The 7,440-nt window shown below is 54.4% G+C and overlaps 1 long non-coding RNA gene across 1 annotated transcript; it reads left to right on the forward strand.

Annotated features, from left to right (window-relative positions):
* LOC124707064 lies at window positions 1-1,413 on the forward strand. Its single transcript, XR_007004688.1, has 2 exons — window positions 1-88; window positions 165-1,413. It is a non-coding gene; the product is annotated as an uncharacterized LOC124707064 (long non-coding RNA).
* The last annotated feature ends 6,027 nt before the right edge of the window (window positions 1,414-7,440 follow it).

Below are 7,440 nucleotides of genomic sequence, written 5' to 3' on the forward strand. Positions count from 1 at the left end.
CCTCGTGCCCGGAGGTCATGGCCGTGCGGGAGGAGCCCTACAGCGGCGTCGCCGGCGCCGTGATGCCCAACAGCAGGTGCTGCTGGAGGTAGGAGTCGTGCCCCAACCCGCAGCCCCCAATCCTCTTCTGCCTCATCTTAAAAGAACGCTTCTTTCTTGTGCAGGCAGCCGGAGGAGGGAATTGATGGTCGTGCCGCTGGATGCAGCGGTACAACGCAGCACGTGAGACCAATTCCTCAATCTCCTGCCCATGTTTGTAGCTGGATTTTTTTCAAGGGAGAAGAAATGCATCTCCTTTTAACGCTTTGGTTGCACATGGGTTCAAATCAGCTGTATGAAAAACATCTGTGCATATATACTTTGAGAAATTCAGAATGGGCATTTAGATGCTATGGTCTGCTACTGATTAGTACTATTACCCATGCAATTTCTCTTGTTAGCGAGCAACAGGGATTTGTAGCTGCAGGTGAGACCAATTCCTTGATGTACTACATGGATTTTGTAGCCCCCCAAAAAATGGGAAGTTAGTTGGCACGTTTAGTTGCATATTGATGCAAATCAGTTCTGTGTGAACCTTCTTTACATGTATAGTTTGAGCAATTTAGAGAGGACAATTAGTTGCTATGGTCTGTGCTGGTTAGTGTATTAATCATGCAATTTTTGGTATGTTCAGACTTAATGTCTATGCATGGCTTAAAGCCCATCCACCTGTAGCTCTTGTAATTGCTTTGACACTGTTCAGTTAAAGAAAGTTTAGAATTCATATTCATCAGCATCCATGTGTTTGTCAGAAAATTAGCATGCTGGGGAGTGGCCTTTAAAATGAATGGATCTTACTGTTTATGTGTGTGCATGCAACTCTGCGAGGGTGAAAATCAGTGTATTGCATAGCAGCTGTCAATGTTGAATTTACATGGATATATGTGCCTGTGCTGCTGTTTATCTCGAAAGCTGCATTTGTAGCTTCCTTGTGCTGCTGTTACCATCTATTCATGTCAAATATACCATGATATACGTGTTTGCTTCGCTGACCATGCTTTGTTCTTGTTCGAGGATCAATAGGAGGACTGAAGGACAGCGGTGGGCTTGTTCTTTGACTCCATGTTGTGTTTAGGTAAAGTTTCTGGTTCCTCTCTATGTCTTGATGATAATGGAGATTTCTAGCCTGTTGTGTTTGTGAAATATGTTGACTGCTGTGTGCAACTGCAATTTTTATTACAGATGTCAGATGGTGATGTTAATTTCAATGTTACGCTGTGGTGCATGTGTTAATTGTGAGTTGTGCTGGAAGTTTACTTTATTTTGGTGCTGGTATTTAGCTAAGTTGTCAAATAGCTTTTGTTTCACCCAATGAATGCTATTTGGTGGAACTGCAGGCTCTCTAAAGTGATAATATGGTCACCGCTTTATTGTTGGCACCGCTTTGGATGAAAAACGTGTTTTTGTCTGATGGATTTGTATCTCACTTGCAAGTTTTGCGCAGCCGCATCTCATATGCACTACGTGAATTTCGATTCGATTCGCTATAGTGCACGTCAATAATTCTTGTGATGGGAGGGATCGGATGTTTTGCTACTGCTATAAATCCTGTGCTATTTGTGTTTTGCTGCTGCTGTTGAGAGTTAGTCTGATACCCAGTTCTTTGTACTGGGTTGGCATATATTGATTTAATTTAGATGCCCTTTGACTAGGGAAGGATTTGGCTAGCAGCGAAGCGACTCGATGATGGGGACTGAGTTGTTTTCGTTGCAGACCCTCTGTCTGCCCCGTTACAAGACGACCGGCAAAGATGAGTTTGCCTTGCTTCCCGGGCACAGCAAGGTCGTCGAAAGGTACCTTGTTTTTTCTGTAATATACACGGTGATGATAATTTCAGTATTGTACTGTTGTGCCGTGTGAATTGTGAGGTGTTGTGCGGGGACTTTACTTTAGTTTGTAAGCTGGTATCTAGCTCAATTTTGTCTCTCGAATTGTCTATGATCTGGTTCATGAATTACATACATATTGACTGTTCTTTTGTTTGTAAATATGTTTGTTTTCTGACCTTAGGTGCCCTTAGGTGCGGGATCTGCCCCCATTCTCACCTTGAACCTTGTTGATGGTTAAGTAGCATAAAATAAGTAGGAGCGGTAAATTTTTTGTTGTTGTACCTGACACGTACGAGGTAGGTAAATAAGTATGTGTGGAGCAAGGTAGCAGAATTAGATTGGCGAATCATCAGTAGGTTTGGGAAAGAAAATCAGGCATCAAAGGAGGCGAAGTGATCCAAATGAACATGAGATTAATGTTGATTGGCGAATCAGTATTTCCCCTCTTTTTTTTTTTTCTGGTGGCGCATGCGAATCATGTTATTGTGGGGGACGCCGTCCGTTGTTATTGCGCCGCATCACTTTCGAGGGCTGCCAGGATCCACGCCGTGTGTAGTGAATGTTGGAGAAGATGGAGGGGGGGTTTGAGTTGTTATACTAGCAAATTTTGGTAGAGAAAAAGACGTGGTGTTTGAATTAACCCTGGCCCACCAGAGTTCAAAACCCTAGATTTGACACTTAATTTGGTGTCTCGTAAATACTAAATATTCTTTAGTGACACTTTGGTGTTTGATTACTAATCAAATGAGTACGCGAGTAGGTCGCGTGTGTGTGTGTAAGTAAACCAGTAAGCGACCGCTCGCTAGATGGAGGTGTTGTAGCACATACGTAACGTAAGCAGGTAGTAGTATATTGAGTAAAGTCTAAAATAAACCTTGAAGTTATATGGGGTGTTCGAGTCAAACCTTAAACTCCTAATCCCGGAAATTAGCACCCTGAACTTACTATTACCGGTCATTACTTGCATGAAACTTGTTTCCATTCATAATTTGCTGACGTGCCAGCAGTCAACGCTGGGATTGCTTACTGTTGGTCATCCTCACGCCAGTCGACATACCTCTTCGTCATCTTCATGCCACAACCGAGCACGAGCTAAACGTACGCACCCGCAAGTCCGTCGTTGCTGCACCGCCGTCCATCTGGGCCATCAACGGCAGCTAGGCCATGGTCTCTGCCCGTCTGCCTCCACTACAGGCAACGCGGGCGCGCCCTGTGTGGTGTCCAAGCCCAAGGACCTGAAGGCGAGCGTGAGTTTTCAAATCACGCTGACGGCGGCGAACCTAGACGGTGAACGCGAGATGGATAAGAATGGCGCGAGCTGCAGGTCGGGCTGTGCGCCGCCCAGCTACAGAACGCGCGCCGCCGTCGAGGTCCAGGTCGCGCGCCGCGCTTTAGGCCGGCAGCTGTCCAGCTACAGGTCACCCGCCGACGTCCAACTCCAGGTCGCGCGCCGCGCTGCGATCCAGGCCGCGCGCCGCAGAGCTACAGCTTACAGGTCACACGCCGACGTAGAGATCCAGGTCGCGCGCTGTCGCGTGCCGCCGTCAAGGTCCAGGTCGAGCGCCGCAATTCAGGACGGGCCTTCGAGATCCAGGCGGCGCCGGCGAGCTCCACGCCACACGCAGGATTTTGAGGGACTGCGGGCACCGCGGGGGAGGGAAGCCGGGGATGGAGGGGAGTCGAAGGAGGAGGAGAGTGCGCCGGGGAAGGAGGGGAGTCGGAGACGTCGGAGGTGAGGACGACGGTGAGGGCTCTTCCACAGTTCGGTCGCTGAGCCGCCCGTTCCATTGCAGTCGATCCCAGTGGAATGAAGGGCCAGTTATTTCCGTCAAAAAGAAAGGGTTATTATTATTCCTGTGAGGACGATGCATATGACATGTGGATCATTGATGCCAATGGGAGCCAGAGATGAGACTTCCTGGCCAGGTCACAGGATCCCTGTTTGGAAACTGTCTAATAGCAAAAAATGTCCGGGATTGATAAGTATAGGGTGGTGATTTCGTGGATTAAGAATTCAAGGTTTGATTTCAACACCATCTACAACTATAAGGTTTATTTCAGACTTTACTCTAGTATATTATAGATTGATGAAGGGAGGGCGCGTGTAGTTGAGAAAAGCGTAGACGGTGGAGGGTACGTACGAGGCGAATCCATCCATTGGTTTCTATACGCGCGTTCCGATGCCCGAGACGAGAAGGAGCGATTAGCACGGCAACGTGGACGGTTCGCGCGTGGGGAAGCCCGCGGAGTCTGCCTCCTCGCCTTCGACCCGGCCACGTGGATTTGTGCTCCAGCTCGCCCCGAACCAATTCCGCGGCCCGCCGCTTTCATCGATTCAGGTCCACGAGACGCTCGCGCCCGCGGAGTCTGCCGCCTCGCCTTCCACCCGCGCGCCCACGCGCCGTCACGCCTCCAATTACACCAGTTCTTCCCAAATGTACGATCTTGGAAGAGACAATACTTGAAGTTTTGTTGCACCAGTTGAGTTGATCCTTCTTCTTTTGGTGGATGATAAATGAGCAACCCATTTTTCAACTTTGAGTTTCATGTGGTCATGTATCCTCTCGTTTCCGGCGTCGATGCATAACTCTTCCAGAACCTTGGCATCTTGGGCAAAGAATTTGACGAGCTTGGTACCAAAGCAGTCGATTGTCTGGCGCTGGAACTGGAGGCCGACTCTGGTCAGGCAGCTTCGCATGCATTCGAACCAGTGACCACTTAGGCCGGGCAGATCAGAGACCTCGTCGAAGTAATTAATGTGGCCATCGTCGTCGTCTCCGGCGCCCACCGTTGGCCGCAGTTTACGGCGCTTGAAACGCTGGACGGACTCTTCAAACTCGGAGCGGTGCTTCCTTTCTAAGAAGTCTTGCCCGTACTGGAATTTCCTCTTGGCGTCTTCCTGCGACGTGCTGAGGTCGATCCGGAGATCGCGCAGCGCCGGGCAACAGCGGAGCAGGTTCTCGATCGCCGCTGCCGCCATGTTGCCGGGGGCCGTGTACACTCCCTGGAGGTGAAGGCGCTCGAGGCTGGGGAGCACCGGGAGGAGCTTGGCCTGCCTCTTCTCGTTGGTGGTGGCGATCTCCTCCAGGTGGCGCACCCTCAGCTTCATCTCCTTGGCGTGGCTGAAGCCACGGACGGTTCCCCAGAAGCTCTGGCGGGCGACGCGTGGGTCTCTGTGTCGTACGTAGCCGTACTCGGTGAGAGTCAGTTCCGCCCGTGCCAGATGCGGGGGCGGCGGGCTCAGCGAGATATGCCGGACAACTCCCCGGTACCGGAAGCGGCGCAGCATGGGCGCGTAGATCTGCAGGGTGCCCTCCTCCTTGAAGGAGCACCTGTCCATGACCAGCGAGATGGCCGTCCGGCAGCGGAGGGAGCGGTTCAGCGGCGGAGGGGCATTGTCACGATGAGAGTCTCCGCGCCCGTTCCCATGGCGCTTCTCGTCGTACTCTAGGAGGACAGAATCAAGGTGGATGATGGCTAGCAACGGCGCGGCGTCGATCATGTCCTGGAGATTGTTGAGAGGCATGTTGCAGTGTCGCAGCCGTAGAGACTCCAGCCGTGGGAAGAACACCGGCGGCGATGCCGGCTCGAGCTTGCTGCAGTTGGTGATCTCGAGCACGCGGAGGGTCTTGGACGGCAGGGAGCCTACGGCGAGCGGGAAGATCCCGAGCCCGTGTATGTTCGAGCAGGCCTCATACTTGGACGTCTCAAAGTGCATGGGCTTCCCGTCGTCCGAGTCCACCGCGGCGATCCGGAGCTCCTCAAGGCGGCGCGCCGCACGGTGGGAGAGCACCCCGGCGAACACGTCGTGCTTGTCGCGCCACTCCGCATCGCGGTGCAGGAAGTCGCGGACATTGTCTTCGGTTTGTGCCTCCACGCGGAAGGTGAGCTTCCTGACGGGACCGTCGCCGTCGGCTTCGGCGGCGGCGGCGGCGTCGAGCGCCTTGTGCGCGGCAGCGACGACGGCGTCACGCCTGGCGAAGAAGCGGCCGCGGGCTACTTTGCAGTAGCGGTCGTTGTGGTCGCCCTTGAGGGCGCGGGCCACGAGGTTGACGGCGCCGCAGGAGCGCCAGAGCGGGCGCCATCTCCTGGACAACACGCTGGTGAACGCACCCTCCTGGGCGGGGACGAAGTGGAGGATGCGACGCAGGAGGTCGTCGCTGAGGTCAGAGAGACGGTCGCCGCCGGCGGCCATCGTCGGCATGCTACGACGAATCAAGCGATTTCGATCGTGTCGATTCTCTTATTGGGATCTGCTTGCACGAATCGGTTGTAATAAAGGATTCAGTACGTCGTCTTCCGGTAGTATTAGAGTAGAGCTCGACGTGCGATTGATCGAGTTCCAGTCCGAGTCGGAGTAGATCAGCTGAACTGAATTTACTTACGGAGTAGCTAATCTGCTTTCAAACGGACTTGCTGTCCATAAATCAGCCCGCCGCTGTCCCGTCATGCCCGGTCCGATTCGAATACGAACACGTATGGCGGTATGATGACTAGAATTCCGAAATTCAAATATATAATGTGCTGTGGACGTGAGTAGCTAATCGATTTGTTGCCGTACGCTATCGCGATGCAGGTCGGACGGAGGCGGCGAGAGGACCGGCTGAGCAAGCTCAGCGACGCCACGCTAGGGCGCATCCTCTCCTTCCTCCCGGCCAAGGAAGCGGGGCGCGCGTCGGCGCTATCGAGCCGGTGGCGCAACGTCTACGCCGGCGTCGACGCCGTCACGCTGGAGCAGCCGGAGAGCCCCATCCCGGACTATGAGGACTATGGGTCTTGGAGCTATGGCCGCCCTGTCGACCCAAACCCGAAGCCGCCATTCGGCACCACCGTGACAGCCGCCCTCTTGGCGCGGCACCTCGTGCCTACGGCACCTGCGCCGCCGCTGCGCGTGCTTCGCGTCGCCCTGAACCATTACCGCCGCGAGGACGCCTCCACGGTGGACCACTGGGTGTCCTACGCCCTCAAGCAGGGGCGCCCCTGCTCCTGTAGGGCTCGAGCTCGACCTTCGCCTCCGCCGCGTACCCGTATGCTCCCGTCCATACTCCCTCTGCCGCGCCTCCGGTAGTCGTAAGCGCAGCCGATCCACCGACGACGAGGAGGAGGAAGTGAATAGCCGACCGAGGCGCATGTCGATCTCCGACGACGAGGAAAGTTCATGCTGGCCGCAGTACACCGTCCCACGGATGCTCTTCTCCAGCGCCGCGCTGCGGTCGCTCAGCCTCGGCCCGTGCAAGCTCTCCCCGCCGGACACCATCAGCCTGCCGTCCCTCGAGGCGTTGCTCCTTGTTCGTATAACCGACTGCGAGCGGAACGTGCAGAGGCTCGTCTACGCCTGCCCGCGCCTGGCCGACCTAACGCTGGAGGCCTGCGGGACGGTGACCGCGCTGTACCTCCATGACAACCGCCGACTCCGCAAGCTCGCCCTCCGGTGCTGCCACAGCCTGGTCGTCGCTGAAGTCAACGACAAGCTCCACACCCTGGAGTACCGTGGCGCGGTGCCCGACACGTCTCTCCTGGCCCTTCGTCGCGGCGGACGCTGGGAACCCACGTCGTGCATGATCGATATCTG

Source organism: Lolium rigidum, chromosome 4 (genome assembly GCF_022539505.1).
Source record: "Lolium rigidum isolate FL_2022 chromosome 4, APGP_CSIRO_Lrig_0.1, whole genome shotgun sequence".
NCBI classification, from domain to species: domain Eukaryota; kingdom Viridiplantae; phylum Streptophyta; class Magnoliopsida; order Poales; family Poaceae; genus Lolium; species Lolium rigidum.